General features: G+C 43.1%; 1 protein-coding gene and 1 long non-coding RNA gene across 13 annotated transcripts in view; one reads left to right on the forward strand and one right to left on the reverse strand.

Moving 5' to 3' along the window:
- The window catches only part of LOC137374610 (transcription factor COE3-like), a 517,803-nt gene that overhangs the window by 310,583 nt on the left and 186,463 nt on the right, over nt 1-20,757 (reverse strand). The gene's annotated exons all lie outside the window — the stretch shown is intronic.
- LOC137374582 (uncharacterized) lies at nt 12,598-15,944 on the forward strand. The gene is made up of 3 exons (XR_010975854.1): nt 12,598-12,683; nt 15,304-15,407; nt 15,867-15,944. It is a non-coding gene; the product is annotated as an uncharacterized lncRNA (long non-coding RNA).

The following is a 20,757-nucleotide window of genomic DNA, read 5'->3' on the forward strand; positions in this document are numbered from 1 at the left end:
ACTCACAGCATTTAAAGGGATCTGTAGGGACAAGCCAGGATGTACAACCTTATCCATTTATGATTGTGGATGTAGAGTCATAGAGTTTTACAGCACAGAAACAGGCCCTTCGGCCCAACCTGCCTGTGCCGACCATCAAGCACCCGTCCAAAACTAATCCCACTTCCCTGAACTTGGCCTACAGCCTTGTATGTTATGGCGTTTCACGTGCTCACCTAAATATTTCTTAAATGTCGTGAGTGTTCCTACCTCTACCACCTCTTCAGGCAGTGTGTTCCAGATTCCAACCACTCTTTGGGTGAAAAAACTTATCCTCAAATCTACTCTAAACTTCCTGCCCCTTCCCTTAAATCTATGCCCCCTAGTTATTGACCTTTCTGCTAAGGGAAAAAGTTTCTTCCTATCTATCCTATCAATGCCCCTCATAATTTTGTATACCTCAATCAGGTCCGCCCTCAGCCTTCTCCACTCAAAGGAATACAACCTCAGCCTATCCAGTCTCTCTTCATATCTGAAATGCTCCAGCCCAAGCAACATCCTATAAAACAGCATCCTTATCGCTTAGGCCCAGAGAAACAGGCCCAGGTGAAAGCAGAAATCCGAAACATGTTGGAAAACCACTTAATTGAACCCAGTCATAGCAGCTTGAGTTCCCCAGTCATGTTAGCGCCTAAACCTGATGGTTCAAATAGATTTTGCATTGACTGCAGAAAGGTTAATGCAGTAACAAAGGCAGAATCCTACCCAATTCCTTACTTGAAAGATTGTATTGACAATACCACGTTTTTTTTACCAAAATAGATTTGTTAAAGGGATACTGGCGGGTTCCTTTAACACCCCAAGCTAAAGAAATATAGGCCTTTGTCACACCAGACAGTCTTTTCCAATGCTGAGTGATGCCATTCAAGCTAAAAATTGTCCCAGCAACTTTCCAGAGACTAATGAGCCAAGTGATAGCCATTGTTCCTAACTGTTTCGTTTACCATGACAATGTGCTGGTATACAGTGACACTTGGAAGGACCATTTGGAACAACTAAAAGCTCAGTTTAGAAAATAACAGCCAGCTTTCTGATGATAAAACCTTGCTAAAAGTGAATTTGCAAAAGCGCGGATAACCTACCTAGGGCAGACAGTAGGGAAAGGACAAGTGTTGCCAAGCACAGCAAAAGTACAAGCACTGGTGGAGTTCCCTGCCCCTAAGACTAAATGAGAAATCATCCAGTGTAATAGTCCACTGCACCAAGCAGTGTAATAAACTACAGTATCATCCAGTGTAATAGTGCACTGCACCAGTCTAATAAACTACAGAATCACCCAGTGTAATAGTTGAATGCATCAACCAGCATAATAAACTACAGTATCATCCAGTGTAATAGTGCACTGCACCAGTGTAATAAATGACAGCATCATCCAGTGTAATAGTCCAATGCATCAACCAGCGTAATAAACTACAGTATCATCCAGTGTAAAAGTCCACTGCATCAACCAGTGTAATAAACTACAGTATCATCCAGTGTAATAGTCCACTGCACCAAGCAGCATAATAAACTACAGTATAATCCAGTGTAATAGTCCACTGCATCAACCAGTGTAATAAACTACAGCATCACCCAGTGTAATAGTCCACTGCACCAGGCAGCATAATAAACTACAGTATCATCCAGTGTAATAGTCCACTGCACCAACCAGTGCAATAAACTACAGCATCACCCAGTGTAATAGACCACTGCATCAACCAGCGTAATAAACTACAGTATCAACCAGTGTAATAGTCCACTGCATCAACCAGCATAATAAACTACAGCATCACCCAGTGTAATAGACCACTGCATCAACCAGCGTAATAAACTACAGTATCATCCAGTGTAATAGTCCACTGCATTAACCAGAGTAATAAACTACAGTATCATCCAGTGTAATAGTCCACTTCATCAACCAGCGTAATAAACTACAGTATCATCCAGTGTAATAGTCCACTGCATTAACCAGCGTAATAAACTACAGCATCATCCAGTGTAATAGTCCACTGCATTAACTCGCATAATATATTATTGCATCATCCAGTGTAATAGTCCACTGCACCAGGCAGTGTAATAACTACAGTATCATCCAGTGTAATAGTCCACTGCACCAGGCAGTGTAATAACCACAGTATCATCCAGTGTAATAGTCCACTGCACCAGGCAGTGTAATAACCACAGTATCAACCAGTGTAATAAACTACAGTATTATCCAGTGTAATAGTCCACTGCGCCAACCAGTATAATAAACTACAGTATTATCCAGTGTAATAGTCCACTGCATCAACCAACGTAATAAACTACAGTACCTTCCAGTGTAATAGTTCACTGCACCAACTCGCATATTAAACTACAGTGTCATCCAGTTTAATAGTCCACTTCATCAACCAACGTAATAAACTACAGTGTCAGCCAGTGTAATAGTTCACTGCACCAAACAGCATATTAAACTACAGTATCATCCAGTGTAATAGTCCACTTCATCAACCAGCGTAATAAACTACAGTATCATCCAGTGTAATAGTCCACTGCATCAACCAGCGTAATAAACTACAGTATCATCCAGTGTAATAGTCCACTGCATTAACCAGAGTAATAAACTACAGTATCATCCAGTGTAATAGTCCACTTCATCAACCAGCGTAATAAACTACAGTATCATCCAGTGTAATAGTCCACTGCATTAACCAGCGTAATAAACCACAGTACCATCCAGTGTTATAGTCCACTGCACCAACCAGTGTAATAAACTACAGCATCATCCAGTGTAATAGTCCACTGCATTAACTCGCATAATATATTATTGCATCATCCAGTGTAATAGTCCACTGCACCAGGCAGTGTAATAACTACAGTATCATCCAGTGTAATAGTCCACTGCACCAGGCAGTGTAATAACCACAGTATCATCCAGTGTAATAGTCCACTGCACCAGGCAGTGTAATAACCACAGTATCAACCAGTGTAATAAACTACAGTATTATCCAGTGTAATAGTCCACTGCATCAACCAACGTAATAAACTACAGTACCTTCCAGTGTAATAGTTCACTGCACCAACTCGCATATTAAACTACAGTGTCATCCAGTTTAATAGTCCACTTCATCAACCAGCGTAATAAACTACAGTATCATCCAGTGTAATAGTCCACTGCATCAACCAGCGTAATAAACTACAGTATAATCCAGTGTAATAGTCCACTGCATCAACCAGCGTAATAAACTACAGTATCACCCAGTGTAATAGTCCACTTCATCAACCAGCGTAATAAACTACAGTATCATCCAGTGTAATAGTCCACTGCATCAACCAGCATAATAAACTACAGTATCACCCAGTGTAATAGTCCACTTCATCAACCAGCGTAATAAACTACAGTATCATCCAGTGTAATAGTCCACTTCATCAACCAGCGTAATAAACTACAGGGTCATCCAGTTTAATAGCCCACTGCATCAACCAGCGTAATAAACTACAGTATCACCCAGTGTAATAGTCCACTTCATCAACCAGCGTAATAAACTACAGTATCATCCAGTGTAATAGTCCACTTCATCAACCAGCGTAATAAACTACAGGGTCATCCAGTTTAATAGCCCACTGCATCAACCAGCGTAATAAACTACAGTATCATCCAGTGTAATAGTCCACTACACCAGGCAGCGTAATAAACTACAGTATCATCCAGTGTAATAGTCCACTTCATCAACCAGCGTAATAAACTACAGTATCATCCAGTGTAATAGTCCACTGCATTAACCAGAGTAATAAATTACAGTATCATCCAGTGTAATAGTCCACTTCATCAACCAGCGTAATAAACTACAGTATCATCCAGTGTAATAGTCCACTTCATCAACCAGCGTAATAAACTACAGTATCATCCAGTGTTATAGTCCACTGCACCAACCAGTGTAATAAACTACAGCATCATCCAGTGTAATAGTCCACTGCATTAACTCGCATAATATATTATTTCATCATCCAGTGTAATAGTCCACTGCACCAGGCAGTGTAATAACTACAGTATCATCCAGTGTAATAGTCCACTGCACCAGGCAGTGTAATAACCACAGTATCATCCAGTGTAATAGTCCACTGCACCAACCAGCGTAATAAACAACAGTATCATCCAGTGTAATAGTCCACTGCACCAGGCAGTGTAATAACCACAGTATCATCCAGTGTAATAGACCACTGCACCAACCAGCGTAATAAACAACAGTATCATCCAGTGTAATAGTCCACTGCACCAAGCAGTGTAATAAACTACAGTATGATCCAGTGTAATAGTCCACTGCATTAACTCGCATAATATATTGTGGCACAGTGGCGCAGTGGTTAGCACCGCAGCCTCACAGCTCCAGCGACCCGGGTTCGATTCCGGGTACTGCCTGTGTGGAGTTTGCAAGTTCTCCCTGTGTCTGCGTGGGTTTTCTCCGGGTGCTCCGGTTTCCTCCCACAAGCCAAAAGACTTGCAGGTCGGTAGGTAAATTGGCCATTATAAATTGCCCCTAGTATAGGTAGGTGGTAGGGAAATATAGGGACAGATGGGGATGTGGTAGGAATATGGGATTAGTGTAGGATTAGTATAAATGGGTGGTTGTTGGTCGGCACAGACTCGGTGGGCCGAAGGGCCTGTTTCAGTGCTGTATCTCTAAACTAAACTAAACTACAGTATCATCCAGTGTAATAGTCTATTGCACTGAGCAGTGTAATAACCTGCTGCATCACCACATGGTGCTTTGGACACTTTTTCTTGTATCTCATCTTCTGTCTCCTTTTTAACCCTGTCCTTTTCTCTCGTCTTATTTTTATGGCTCTTTTATTCTATCCCCCACTTTCTCTTCATTTTTTACTAATTCTATTATCCTTTTTTCATTTACTTTTTTCTCTCCTCTCTTTTCTTTCATTCCCTCTATATCTTCATTTCCTCTGCTCGCTTTCCTTTCTCTTTCCTCACTATCTCCTCACTCTCTCCTCACTATCCCAGGCCCCAAACACTCCTTTCAGGTGAAGCAGCGATTTACTTATACTTCTTTCAATGTGGTATACTGTATTTGCTGCTCACAGTGTGGTCTCCTCTAATTGGGGAGATCAAACGCAGACTGGGTGACTGCTTTGCGAAACACCTCCGCTCAGTCCGAAAGCATGACCGTGAGCTTCCGGTTGTTTGCCATTTCAACACTCCCCCCTGCTCTCATGCTCACATCTCTGTCCTGGGATTGCTGCAGTGTTCCAGTGAACATCAACGCAAGCTCGAGGAGCAGCATCTCAATTATCGATTAGGCACACTACAGCCTGCCAGACTGAACATTGAGTTCAATAATTTCAGAGCATGACGGGCCCCCCATTTTACTTGTATTTTTAGTTCTTTTTTCTTTTTTAATTTTTTTTGTGTTTATTTTATTTTATCTTGGTTTGTTCAGTTTGCCTACCCATTGTTATTTTTCATGTTTGTACTTGCAGCTGTTCAATTTGCAGTCCATTAACACCCTATCTGTACGAATGCTTTGTCTTTCAACACACCATTAACATATTGTTTGCATTTGCTCCACGACTTTCTGGTCAGCTATTCTGTGACCTTGTCCTATATACACCTTCTCCTTTGTTATCTCTTGCCCCAACCCCGCTTTACTTGCTTAAAACCTTTCACATTTCTCATATCTGCTAGTTCTGAAGAAGGGTCACTGACCTGAAACGTTAACGCTGCTTCTCTCTCCACAGATGCTGCCAGACCTACTGAGTATTCCCAGCATTTCTTGTTTTTATTTCTTTCTCTTTCCCCCTTCCCTCCCATTCTCTGGGCAGAATTTTATGGGCCTCCGGGAGTCGGAATGGAAGGTGGCGGGTGCGGAGTGCCCGTCACCTTCCCGCCACCCTGTGACTAAATCCCAGTGGCATTGCTGATACTACTGAACTGTCCGTCCTCTGATTGACTGTCAGCTTTTGGAGGCGGGATCCCCATTCTTAAAGAGATGGGGATCCCAGCACTGGGCAGTTAAGTGCCCGAATGCCATTAAATTGTGCTGGGGGGCTCCAAAGTGCCGAGGCGGAGTTCCGCTTGACTTTTCCGCCCGGCTACAGGATCCCTGCCGGCTTTCTCATGCTCCTATTTCCTCTCCCTCATCCTTTCCAGTACTTCCTCCTCTCATTTCCTTCCCCTCTGCCATTTCCAATTTCTCTCATTCCTTTCCTTTCCACTCTCCTCATTACTCTCTCCTTCCCTTTCTCACAGAGGTCTACACAGGCCCGGAACTCTCTCAGGAGTTTAAAGACACACAACTGCATAGAACTTCATCGAATACATGGCACAAAAAAACAGGCCATTCAGCCCAACAGGTCCTTACCAGTGTATATGCTCCACACAAACCTTATCGCATCCTCCTTCATCTCACCCTATCAACATATCCTTCTATACCTTCCTCCCTCATGTGCTTATCTAGCATCCCTTTAAACGTGTCTGTGCTTTTCATCTCAAATACGCCTGGTGGTAGCAAGTTCCCATTCTCGCCCTTTGCTGGGTGAAGGCAATAAAAGCTTAATCCTTTACAAAATCTGTTCCATTCATCATTCTCAGTTGGATGCCCTGTTGTTTTTGCAGTCGATTTGTGGTTGACACAGCCTGTCATATGGCTGGGCAGTTGGGTTAAACATGCCAGACCTTGTCGGGGTCCCAGCGCCCCAGACATTAAAATGAGAAAAGGCTCCCTCTGCCCAAACGTAGCTTACCGCTCACTGTTTCTGCACTGTGACTGCACGTTCAACTGCCTGAGCATACTCTCTAACTGTGACCTCAGGGGTGACCCCCAGCTGTTTGTCACAATGATTTACAGCTTCCAAACCTTACACCAAAAACTTAAAACAAAGATGTGGCTGGGAGGTAAGAGGTGAAGTCAGTACAGCAACACCTCAGCAGCATATGTCAAAAGGTTTGTTCATTGTAGGCTTGCCAACCCTCTCGGATTGTCCTACGGTCTCCAATAATTAAAAACTAATCTCCCGGACACTGCTGTGAGCAAACCCAAAGGAGAAATTAAAGGAGCACTGGAAAAATTATGAGTTTCTTTTCATTTTCTTGAATGTATTTGTGATAAAAATGTTGGAGATGGGAAAATATTCCTGTTCAACTCAAGCGGTTTGGTTGATAATGGGAGGTCAGCTCACAAAACCTCCAGAAATCCATCTGACCAGAGTTAGTAACCCCATTGTTCAGGCATCTAAAGGTTTTGACATTTCTTCTAGATGGGGTGGCGCAGTGGTTAGCCTCATAGCTCCAGCGACCTGGGTTCAGTTCTGGGTACTGCCTGTGCGGAGTTTGCAAGTTCTCCCTGTGACCGCGTGGGTTTCCGCCGGGTGCTCCAGTTTCCTCCCACAGCCAAAGACTTGCAGGTTGATCGGTAAATTGGCCATGGTAAATTGCCCCTAGTGCAGCTAGGTGGTAGGAGAATTAAGGGAAGGTGGGGATGTGGTAGGGAATATGGGATTAATGTAGGATTAGTATAAATGGGTGGTTGTTGGTCGGCACAGACTCGGTGGGCCGAAGGGCCTGTTTCATGAGCCTTCTCACGCACCTCTTCATTTAACCCTCTCAGTATATCCTCCGATTCCTTTCTCTCTTTTACGTTTATCTAACTTCCCCTTGAAACGCATCTATGCTATTCGCCTCAACTACTCCCTATGGTAGCAAACGACTTGCTAGGTAAAGAAGTTCTCCAGAATTCACTATTGGCTTTATTACCTTACATTTATGGCCCCCAGTTCGGGTCTTGCCTGCAGAGGAAACATCTTCTCCACATTTATCCTGTAAAACCCTTTCATAATTTTGAAGACTTCTCGCGGGCTTTTTAAAAAATCTTCCATGTGATATGAGCATCATTCACAAGGACAGCATTTGTTGCCCATCCCTAATTGCCCTTGAGAAGGTCACCCCTCAGTCTTCTCTTTTCTAGAGAAAAGGGCCCCAGTCTGTTTAATTTTTCCTCGAGTCATAGAGTTATACAGTAGAGAAACAGGCCCATCGGCCCATTGTGTCCGCGCCGGCCATCAAGCACCTATCTATTCGAATCCCATTTTCCAGCACTTGGCCCGTAGCCTTGTCTGCTATGGCGTTTCAAGTGCTCATCAAAATGCTTCTTAAATGTTATGAGGTTCCTGCCTCTACCACCCCTTTAGGCAGTCTGTTCCAGATTCCAACCACCCTCTGGGTGAAAACATTTTTCCTCAAATCCCCTCTAAACCTCCTGCTCTTTACCTTAAATCTATGCCCCCTGGTTATTGACACCTCTGCTAAAGGAAAAGGTTTATTGCTATCTACCCTATTTATGCCCCTCATAATTTTGTATACCTCAATCATGTCCCCCCCTCAGCCTTCTCTGCTCTAAGGAACACAATCCTAGCCTATCCAGACTCTCTTCACAGCTGAACTGCTCCAGCCCAGGTAACATCCTGGTGAATCTCCTCTGCACCCAGTGCAATCACATCCTTCCTATAGTGTGGTGACCAGAACTGTACACAGCACTCCAACTGTGGCCTAACTAGCGTTTTATTCAGCTCCATCATAACTTCCCTGCTCTTATATTCTATGCCTCGGCTAATAAAGGCAAGTATCCCATATGCCTACCTAATCACCTTATCTACCTGTGCTGCTGCCTTCAGTGATCAATGGACAAGTACACCAAGGTCCCTCTGACCCTCTGTACTTCCTAGGGTCCTACCATCCATTGTATATTCCCTTGCCTTGTTACTCCTCCCAAAATGCATCACCTCACACTTCTCAGGATTAAATTCCATTTGCCACAGCTCCGCCCATCTTACCAGCCCATCTATATCGTCCTGTAATCTAAGGCTTTCTTCCTCACTTTTTACGACACCAGCAATTTTCATGTCATCTGCGAACTTACTGATCATACCTCCTATATTCATGTCTAAATCATTAATGTACACTGCAAACAGCAAGGGTTCCAGCACCTATCCCTGCGGCACACCACTGGTCACAGGCTTCCAATTGCAAAAACAACCCTCGACCATCATCCTCTGCCTCCTGCCATGAAGCCAAGTTTGGATACAATTTGCCAAATTGCCCTTGATCCCATGGGCTCTTCCCTTCTTGACGAATCTCACATGTGTGCATAACCTCTCAGTTCTGGTATGATTCTAGTAAATGGGTTTTGCGCCTTCTGCAGTGCCTCTCGACTCTTTTTAAAATATGGAGGCCAGAACTGTTCACAGCTCACCAAGTGTGGAACATCACACAACTGTGTCAATCGTTCACCCATTAACATCACAGTTGCCAATTGCTGGGTTTTGTTGACAGATGCTAAACCTTTATAAATCACTGGTTTAGCTTCAACTGGAATATTGTGCCCAATTCGGGACACCACACTTCAGGAAGGATGCAGAGGAGACTTACTAGAATGGTATCAGGGATGAGGGACTTCAGTTACATGGACAGACTGGAGAAGCTGAAATTGTTCTCCTTTGAGTAGAGAAGGTTAACAGAAGATTTATCAGAGTTTTTTTTTATTCATTCATGGGATGTGGACATCGCTGGCTTGGCCAGCATCCCTCTGCCATTGAGAAGCTGGTGGTGAGCCACCTTCTTGAGCCACTACAGTCCTTGGGGCATACATACACTGACAGTGCTGTAATAAAGGGAGTTCCAGGATTTTGACCCAGTGACAGTGAATGAACGGCGATATTGTTCCAAGTCAGGATGGTGCGTGAATTGGAAGGGAGCTTGCAGGTGGTGGTGTTCCCATGCATCTGCTGCTCTCGTCCTTCGAGGTGGTAGAGGTCGCAGATTTGGAAGTTACTATTGAAGGAGCCTTGGTGAGTTGCTGCAGTGCATCTTATAGATGGTCCACACTGCTGCCACTGTGCATTGCTGGTGAAGGGAGTGAATCGTGAAGGTGGTAGATGGAGTGCCAATCAAGCGGGTTGCTTTGTCCTGGATGGTGTCGCGCTCTTAAGTGTTGTGGGAGCTGCACCCATCCAGGCAAGTGGAGAGTATTCCATCACACTCCTGACTTGTGCCTTGTAGATAGTGGATGGGCTTTGGTGAGGGACCACCACAAAGTCCTTGTGGAGACGAAGACCTTTCTTCACATTGAGGATACCCTCCACACTGTTGAGTGGCACTACCACCATCAGTGAATAGCACTCTGACACCAACTCAGAAAGTTAATGGCTTGAGTCTCATTGTAGATATCTAAATACAAAATACCCACTGGAACTCTTAATACAGAGCTGATGGAGCGCTGCACAGCCGGGGGTGCTGTCTTTTAGATGAAATGTTAAACCAAGGCCCTGACTGCCCTTGCAGGTGGAAGTTAAAGATTCCCTTTGGCACTATTTCGAACAAGACCAAGGGAATTCTCCATTGTAACAACAAAAGAACACAAGACTTCGGAGCAGGAGTAGGCCATTCAGCCCCTCGAGCCTGCTCCGCCATTTGATAGGATCATGGCTAATCTGATTGGGGCCTCAACTCCACTTTCTTGTTTTCCCCCTGTAGTGTCTGATTGATCTGGGTTTGATTGTATTAGTCTGTGCACTTATCAGTGTTCACTGTATTTGATTGCTTAAGAGTTTTAAACTGAAACTAAAAAGAGACAGACCAAGACTGTTCTCCAGAAAAACACAGACTGTTCGGAAGAAGACATTGTACTGAGACCTTGTAGTGCTGAGATATATTAAAGTGTTGTAAATAAACTAGTTGGTGATTTAATAAAAGTAACTTATCTGCATTGCTGTGAGATAAATCAGATATATACTATATCCAGCAACCCAGCATAACAAAAACGTGGCTAGGAGGATGATTCAGCAAAATTTAATATTATCAGTTCCCGAACCAGACCTTTCAATGCTGGGAAATCCTCCCTTGTGCTGGGAACGATGGATTTCAGAATTCAAGACCTACTTGCTTACTATGGAGATGGACAGCCCAGATATAGCAGCGAACCATAAGAAGCAATACTTGCACATTGTCTCAGAGCAGAAAGCCAGCGTATATTCGAGCAGCTCACAGAAGATATGTCTACGTTTGATACAGCAGTAAGTGTTCTCGAAAAATACTTTGGGCCAAAGTGTGATGATAGAGCAATACACATTCCGCCAGAGATCCCAGGGACATGGTGAGTCCATTGAACAATAAGTGACAGCATTGTAGCAATTGGCGGCGGCTACATGTAAATTTAGCACACTAGCCAACAAAACAATTTGTGACCAACTAATTGAAAAGACTTCAACTCCAAGACTTAGGGAATGCCTCCTCATGGAGGATGTTGATTTAATCTTGGACAAAACCATAACCTTGGCAGTCCATACTGAATCTGCCATGTTACATTTGAAGAGGTTATATACACAGAGACTCAGGATTGCAGACACACCTTGACCTACCAGGTTCAGTGCAAGGGTTACGGACAAGAAGACCTCAGCAACCTCATCCTAATGTGCACTATTACGGTCAATTAACTTCAAGACTGTGCCCAAATTGTAGAAATGCTCATTGAGTCACAATGCCATGTCCAGCTCGAGGGAAAAAGTGTAACTCATGTTTGAAGTGGAACCATTTTGCAAAGATATGCAAGTCGTCAAAGAAAAAGACATCATTGATTCAACATGTGGGGCAGTCTTTTCCTAAGAGTCAGGTACAACATGTATTTACCATCACAAAAAGTAAAGCAACAGGCCATTTGAAGGAGTGCTCAGTCGAGATTGCAGGCATCTCAGTGTCATTTCCTATCAATGTTGGTGTGAAAGTATTTTGAGTGACAAACTCTACCATCAGTATTTTTTGCAATTCTCTGTCACTCCTGCAACATACACTCTTCAAGCTTATGACGACATTATCATTCCAGTTTCGGGGCCGATCACAGTTCCAGTACATGACAAAAATGTCACCCTAGACGGGTTCACTTTTTATGTAGCTAAAGCCTGAAGCCCTATGGGGGCAAACCTTTTCGATAGGCTTGGATTCAAACTTGAAGACCCTACTGGAGCACACATTAATGGAATTGATGATGCAGATTATACACACCAGTATCTTTCCTTGTTTACTGGATTTAGGGAGATTAAAGGATACTGTCATGCTCCTCGCATTGATACATCAATTTGACTAGTTTCACAAAATTTGAGACGATTGCCGTTTGAAATCTGTGCTGAAGTGTCACAGGAGCAGACCAGGATATTTTGAGGAGAGTAGTTATGAGAATACATTTCCTTTTCTTGTGAGTGATATTGATCATCTGCCTCATCAAGCAGATCCACAACCTCAATTTCGTAAATCTAACCGCAGACCTGAGACCTTCCTACCTCAAAGGCTATTTCTGTGCTTAGAGAAAACAGACAAGTTAAGCACTAAGAAATAAATTGATGTACATATGTTTGATATTTAGAATACTTTAATTCAAAAATAATGTCTTTAGTTAAAAGGGGGAAAATGTTGTGTTTGATTGATCTGGGTTTGATTGTATTAGTCTGTCCACTTATCACTGTGTTTGATTGCTTAAGTCTATGGGTGGAGCTTAAGAGTTTGAAACTGAAACAAAAATGAGACAGACCTAGAATGTTCCACAGACTTTTTTGACGATGACACTGTACTGAGATCTTGTAGTGCTGAGAACATTTTAAAGTGTTGTAAATAATTTAATTTAATACAAGTAAGATATATGCATTGCTGTGAGATAAGTCAGATATATAATATATCCAGCAACCCGGTGTAAACATAATAGCCTTCATGACCCTTGACTCCCTTGTCAATCAAAAATCTCTCCAACTCAGCCTTGAATATATTCAATGGCCCAGCCTCCACTGCTCTCTGGGGAAGAGAATTTCATCGACTAACGACCTTCCAAGAGAAGTAATTCCTCCTCATTTTCCGTCTTAAATGGTAGACCCCGAATTTTTAAACTGTGTCCCCTAGTTCTAGATTCCCCCACAAGGGGAAACATCCTCTCAGTATCTACCCTGTCAAATCCCCTCAGGGTCTTAAATGTTTCAATAAGATCACCTTTCATTCTTCTAAACTCCAATAGATACAGGCCCAACTTGCTCAACCTTTCCCTTTAAGACGACTCCTTCATCCCAGGAATCAGTCAAGTAAACCTTCTCTGAACTACTTCAAATGCAATTATATCCTTTTTAAAGAAAGAAAAGTAAGACCAAAACTGTGCACAGTACTCTAGATGCTGTCTAACTAAGGCCCTGTACAGCTGTAGCAACACTTCCCTACCTTTATACTTGGTTCCCCTTGCAATAAATGCGAACATTTCATTTGCCTTCCTAATCACTTGCTGTACCTCCATACTAACTGTTTGTGATTCATGTACCAGGACACCTAGATCCCTCTGTATCATAGAGTTCTGCAGTCTCTCTCCATTCAAATAACATACTGCTTTTCTATTCTTCCTGCCAAAGTGGGCAAGTTTATATTTTCCCACATTATACTCCATCTGCCAAATTTTTGCCCACTCACTTAACCGATATAAATTTTGTGGCCAATACTTACCAGCAATCAACATCATTAAAATGGATGACCTAGTTATTTATCTCAATGCTTTGGGAGCTTGCTGTGAACAAATTGGCTGCTGCGTTTCATACATTACAACAGTGCTTAGGCTTCAAAGGTACCTTATTGGCTGTAAAGCGCTTTGGGACATTGTGAAAGGTGCTATAAAAATCCAAGTCTTTCTTTAGTTTGTCACTGGGCCAGATCTCCTGACCTAATATCATTATGAGAGCACCATAACCACTCGGACTACAGTCGTTCAAAGAGAATAGATGTGACCACCTTCATAAGGCAACTAGGAATGGATAATAAATGCCGGCTTTGCCAGGATCACCCACATCCTGGGAACAAATGAAACCAAAACTATGAGGAGCTGGAAGCTGACATAGGTCTTAGATCCTCCCAGATAGATTGGGAGACTTATGGGGTGGAGGAGACATAGGAGGGTCAAAATCCATTGTGATAAAAATTGGCCAATACTTATCAGGAGATGCTGTTCCTTCTCAAAATAAATATGAGCCTGCTGCAGGTAACAGTGAATATGTCCCTCTTTATTCAAAGTGATCCAGTTTAAAAGATACTGTAGCAGAATATCAGTCATTAGCTCAATCGTTATGCTAACTCCACTCAGCCAGAAGTTCATGGGGTCCAGTCCCATTCCAGAGACTTGAGCACATAATATAGGCTGACATTTCAATGTAGTACTGAGGGAGAGCTGCACTGTCAAAATTACCGTCTTTTGGATGAGACATTAACCCAAGATCCCATCTGAACTCTCAGGTGGATGTAAAAGATCCCATGGCACAAGAAAAGGAGGACAGTTCTCCCTGGTGTCCTGACAAATATTTATCCCTCAACTGACATCACTAAAGCAAATCATCTGGTTATCACAATGCTGCAAGTGGGACCTTGCTGTGTGCAAATTTTCTGCTGTTTCCCATATTATATAAGCTACACTTTAAAAGTACTTCATTGACTGTGAAGCACATTGGGATGTCCTGAGGTTGTGAAAGGTGTTTGTTCTTTCCTTTATCTTTCAATACGTTGTAGTTCAGTATGATGTAGTACTGAGAGTTCAGAGCCAACATGTACCCATTAAGGTGAAGGGTAGGACCAACAAGTCCAGGGAACCCGGGATGTCAAGGGATACAGAGGATTGGATCAGGAAAAAAAAGGAGACTTATGGCAGATTCAGAGCGCTGAAAACAGCGGAGGCCCCAGAGGAGTACAGAAAGTGTAGGCGGGTACTTAATTTGTACCGAGCCTTTAACATAATAAAACATTCCCAAGGTGCTTCAGAGAAGCGTCATCAGACAGACCTCGACACCATCAAAGAAGGATATATTAGCATAGAATCACAGAAAATTTACAGCACAGAAAGAGGCCATTCAGACCATCATGTCTGCGCTGGCTGAAAAAACTAGCCACCCAATCTAACTCCAATATTAGGGCAGGTGACTAAAAACTTTAGTCAAAGAGGTAGGTCTTAAGGAGCATAACACAGGAGGAGAGAAGTAGAGAGTTGGAGAGGTTTAGAAGGGAATTGCAGGCAGCTGAAGTTACGACCACAAATGGTGCTGCGATTAAAATTGTGGATGTGCAAGAGGCCAGAATTGGAGGAGTATCGAGACCTCAGAGGGTTGTAGGTCTGGAGGAGATTACAAAGAAAGGGAATGGCGAGGCCATGGAGAGACTTGAAACTAAGGATGACAATTTTAAACTCGAGGCATTTGCAGACTGGGAACTAACGCAATGGAGTTGTATTTACCCAGGTAGGCCATCCGCTAGATCTCCCCTATCCCCAGGGGATCAAGAAACAAACAACAGTCTGATGGTGAAAAATGGTGAAGGGAAAGTGCTCGGCCGATGCATAAATGTGAGACATTTAACCAATTTCTCTTTGTACTTTTTAAAGTCTGCTGTGAGCGCTAATTTATCCAGTATTGTTCCCAACAGGTCAACAGTGTCCCTCACTAACCGGGAGTTCCGTACTTCAGGAGTCGCTCAGCTCCTTACTAATGACATGGCGTTCCGTGTGGGATTGCGCTGCCTCCCTCTCTCCCCCTCCGCCTTTTTTTTATTCTTTTCCATCAGCCAACCCAGGCAGTTTGGAAGAGTGCAATAAGTGCCCCATCAACATGTTAATCAAATTACTTATGAAGAGAAATTGACAGCTTTCATTAATTATACAAGATTATTCTAATTGCAAATTCAAATTTATTCATTTAGAACAGAAGGTATTCAGTAATATTTCACCAAATTTGCATATTAAATGGGGATGCTAGTGTATTATGTATGATAATGTATGCACACTTTCTTTATTTTTAACTTGCAGGCCATATGTGCGGCTGCCGCTTAAGTAGGTGAAAAAGTCTGAACGTGTTTAATTTCCCTGACAAACACAAGACTGGGGCCTGTCAAGTGCTGTAAGTCCTGTGCCAATCTTCATTTTATTTCTCTGCTGATAATCACCAGCCGCGACCAGGTGGCTTGTGTGTGAAACTCCACTTTGAAACCTCCGCTAACTGCGTTAACCTTTTTCTACCCACCGCTCCTCCCTCCTGCTACTCCCCCCCACCTTCGTGACAGCTCATTGCTTTTACTCCTAGGCTGTCGCTACAGCGACTGAGTTTTGAGGCATGACGATTCATAAATGGCTTGCGCTCCGTATTCTACATTTTAAAAAAATATTATGTTTTCCCCCCACCTCTTTTATCCTCTGCTCGCCTGAAGGTGGTGACTCCCACTGAGGGTACAGTTCTACTGGTTACCTGTCCACTACCTCACGGAAAGGTGCATCAGCACTGTTTTCTACCTTGGGGAGAGTCTGTCTGTGTCTCTGTCTCTATCTCCCTCTCTCCCACACACACACACACACATGCACACACACAATCACAGATACAAACAAACAGTGACACAGACACACACATACTACAAACTTTCTAACAACAGACAGTGGCTCCTGGATAGCAATCTGACGCAGGAATCCCTAGCCGTAAATGACTATGATTATGACTTTCTTCCCTCCCTAGCCCAGGAGAATTCTTTCATTCCACTCCTGAGGTCAGGGGTCACTCTGCACAGTAAGCCCCAGTGTAAGGATCCATGGAGCTATCAGTGAGAAAAAGTGTTCTGTCTGACACCGTCACACGGCGCTGGGCGGCAGCTAGATTGAATTAATTCACAAACCGTGCATTGTCCTGTTCAAAGCAACAACAATTTGCATTTATATAACACCTCTAATGTAGTAAAATGACCCAAGGTGCTTCTAGGTAACAACTGTTAAACAGAACTTTACAGCAAACTACAGAAGGAAATATTAGGACAGGTGACCAAAAGCTTGGTCAAAGAGTTTGGTTTAAGGAGCATCCTAAAGCAGGAAGGAGAGTTAGAGAGGCGGAGAGCTTTAGGGAGTGAAGTCTAGCACTTAGGGTCTGGACTGCTGAAGGCAAAGCTGCCAATGGTGGGGTAAAGGAAATCAGAGATGCACAAAAAGCCAGATTGAGATAACGCCGAGTTGTCAACAGGTTGTAGGGCTGGAGGAGAATACAGAGCTAGGGAGGGAGGAGAGTCCACTGGAGGATTTGAACACAAGGGTGAGAATTTTAAATTTGAGGCATTGTCTTTAACAAATGGTGGTATGCATAACCACAGGATTACCTTCTTCCTCCCCCACCCTGATGCGTCAGGTTCCCAATCTGAGGGGAGATAGGTACAGCATAAAAGTAAGGAGAGTGCCAACAGAGAACAATGATCCTCACCAGTCTCGCCAGTGTTCCTCACAACCCTCTCAAACCACAAGGCTTTTCTTCCTGGCTCAATCATGGCTGCCTAATTGGCACCATAATCATGCATGAAGCATTAACCACCTGGAGAATGGCTTTATCATTTCAATGGGCCTCGGGATGGAGGGTTGACTTTGGTATGTGCTAATCTATGGAATCCTACTATTGGGCTATCAGTGATGCATCTCAAGTCATAAAACCATGTTGATTACATTTTCAACTTGTTTCTAACTTGTGATGACATAAAAGCTGAAAATTATGTAATAAGAGCATAAGAATAAAAGAAATAGGCCAGGAGTAGGCCATAAGGCCTATCGAGCTTGCTCTGCTATTCAATAAGATCATGCTGATATTTGATCTCAACTCCACTTTCCTGCCATATCCCCATATCCATTGATTCCCTTATTGATCTCTGTCTTGAACATACTCAGCGACTGAGCATCTACAACCTTCTGGTGTGGAGAATTCCAAATATTCACAACCCTCGAAGAGAAGAAGTTTCCCCTCATCTCAGTCTGAAATGGTCAACCCCTTATTCTGACCCCAAGTTCTAGACTCTCCAGCCAAGGGAAACAGCTTCTGCAAACTACGATTTAATAGTTTTTCACCATTTAAAAAAATATATTTTCCTATTCTTCCTGCCAAAGTGAATAACCTAACATTTCCCCCTATTATACTCCATCTGTCACCTTCTTGCCCACTCATTTAACTGGTCTGTATCCCTTTGAAGCCTCTTTGCATCCTCCTCACAGCTTACTTTCCCACCTGGCTTTGTATCATGAGCAAACTTGGAGACATTACACTCAGTCCCTTCATCTAAGTCATTAATATAGATTTAATTTAAATTTAAATAGCTGAGGCCCCAACACTGATCCTGGCAGCAGCCCACCACTTACTGCCTGCCAACCTGAAAAGGACCCATTTATTCTGTTTTCTGCCCTTTAACCAATCCTCTATCTGTGCTAATATAGAACCAACATTCCCCCGCCTCCCCCCAAACCAGAGGCCTTGTATTATGGAACAATCATTCATGTGGCACCTATTCAAATTTTGAAATTCCAAATATACTACATCACTGGTTCCCCTTTATCTACCCTGCTTGTTACATCTGCAAAAAGCTCGAATAGATTTCTCAAATAAGATTTTCCTTTCATAAAGCCAGGCTGACTCTGCCTAATAATATGATTTTCTAAGTGCCCTGTTACCACTTCCTGAATAATGGATTCGAGCAGTTTCACAACGACTGATGTCAAGCGAGCTAGACTGTAAACTGTAACAGATAGTCTCAGGCACCCACATTTAACTTCACGAACCTCTTCCTTTTTACATACACGTCGAAGCTCTTACAATCGATTTTTACATTTCTTGCTAGTTTACTCTCATATTCCATTTTCTCCCTCTTAATCATCTTTTTAGTCATCCTTTGTTGGTTTCTAAAACTCTCCCAATCCGCACGCTTACTAATCTTCTTGGCAAAATTATAAGCCTCTTTGTTGAACCTAATACTTCCCCTAACCTCTTTAGCCACGGATGGATCACTTTTCCCATTGAGTTTTTATTTGTCAATGGAATAATTGGGTAATACATGAACCCATGTAGCCATGAGCAAGAGCTCCCTATTACAGAGATCAACACACAATTTCAGCCGCAGTGTCAAGGAGGCAGTGCATCAAGTTAGCCTGCTGACAATAGCCATATTTGTTACTAGCCAAATTGAATCACAGAATGAGGTCATTCAGACCATCGTGCCTGTGCTGGCTCTTTGAAAGAACTAATTAGTCCCACTCCCCTGCTCTTTTCCCATAGCCCTTTAATTGCTTTCCTTCTCAATTATTTATCCAATTCTCTTTTGAGTGTTACTATTGAATCTGCTTCCACCACAATTTCAGACGAGAGTGGTCCTAAAGGAAGAGTGCTAAATTGGGGGGGAAGCCAACTATACCAAAATTCGGCAGGAGCTGGGGAATGTAGATTGGGAACAGCTGTTTGAAGGTAAATCCACATTTGATATGTGGGAGGCTTTTAAAGAGAGGTTGATTAGCGTGCAGGAGAAGCATGTTCCTGTGAAAATGAGGGATAGAAATGGCAAGATTAGGGAACCATGGATGACAGGTGAAATTGTGTGACTAGCTAAGAGGAAAAAGGAAGCATACATAAGGTCTAGGAGGCTGAAGAAAGACGAAGCTTTGAAAGAATATCGGGAATGTAGGACCAATCTGAAACGAGGAATTAAGAGGGCTAAAAGGGGTCATGAAATATCTTTAGCAAACAGGGTTAAGGAAAATCCCAAAGCCTTTTATTCATATATAAGGAGCAAGAGGGTAACTAGAGAAAGGATTGGCCCACTCAAGGACAAAGGAGGAAAGTTATGCATGGAGTCAGAGAAAATGGGTGAGATTTTAAATGGGTACTTTGCATCGGTATTCACCGAGGAGAGGGACATGACGGATGTTGAGGTTAGGGACAGATGTTTGATTACTCTAGGTCAAGTCGGCATAAGGAGGGAGGAAGTGTTGGGTATTCTAAAAGGCATTAAGGTGGACAAGTCCCCAGGTCTGGATGGGATCTATCCCAGGTTACTGAGGGAAGCGAGAGAGGAAATAGCTGGGGCCTTAACAGATAACTTTGCAGGATCCTTAAACACGGGTGAGGTCCCGGAGGACTGGAGAATTGCTAATGTTGTCCCCTTGTTTAAGAAGGGTAGCAGGGAAAATCCAGGTAATTATAGACCGGTGAGCCTGACGTCAGTGGTAGGGAAGCTGCTGGAGAAGATACTGAGGGATAGGATCTATTCCCATTTGGAAGAAAATGGGCTTATCAGTGATAGGCAACATGGTTTTGTGCAGGGAAGGTCATGTCTTACCAACTTAATAGAATTCTTTGAGGAAGTGACAAAGTTGATTGATGAGGGAAGGGCTGTAGATGTCATATACATGGACTTCAGTAAGGCGTTTGATAAGGTTCCCCATGGTAGGTTGATGGAGAAAGTGAAGTCGCATGGGGTCCAGGGTGTACTAGCTAGATGGATAAAGAACTAGCTGGGCAACAGGAGACAGAGAGTAGCAGTGGAAGGGAGTTTCTCAAAATGGAGACGTGTGACCAGTGGTGTTCCACAGGGATCCGTGCTGGGACCACTGTTGTTTGTGATATACATAAATGATTTGGAGGAAAGTATAGGTGGTCTGATTAGCAAGTTTGCAGACGACACTAAGATTGGTGGAGTGGCAGATAGTGAAGGGTACTGTCAGAGAATACAGCAGAATATAGATAGATTGGAGAGTTGGGCAGAGAAATGGCAGATGGAGTTCAATCAGGGCAAATGCGAGGTGATGCATTTTGGAAGATCCAATTCAAGAGTGAACTATACAGTAAATGGAAAAGTCCTGGGGAAAATTGATGTACAGAGAGATTTGGGTGTTCAGGTCCATTGTTCCCTGAAGG

Source organism: Heterodontus francisci, chromosome 1 (assembly GCF_036365525.1).
Source record: "Heterodontus francisci isolate sHetFra1 chromosome 1, sHetFra1.hap1, whole genome shotgun sequence".
Classification (NCBI taxonomy): Eukaryota; Metazoa; Chordata; class Chondrichthyes; order Heterodontiformes; family Heterodontidae; genus Heterodontus; species Heterodontus francisci.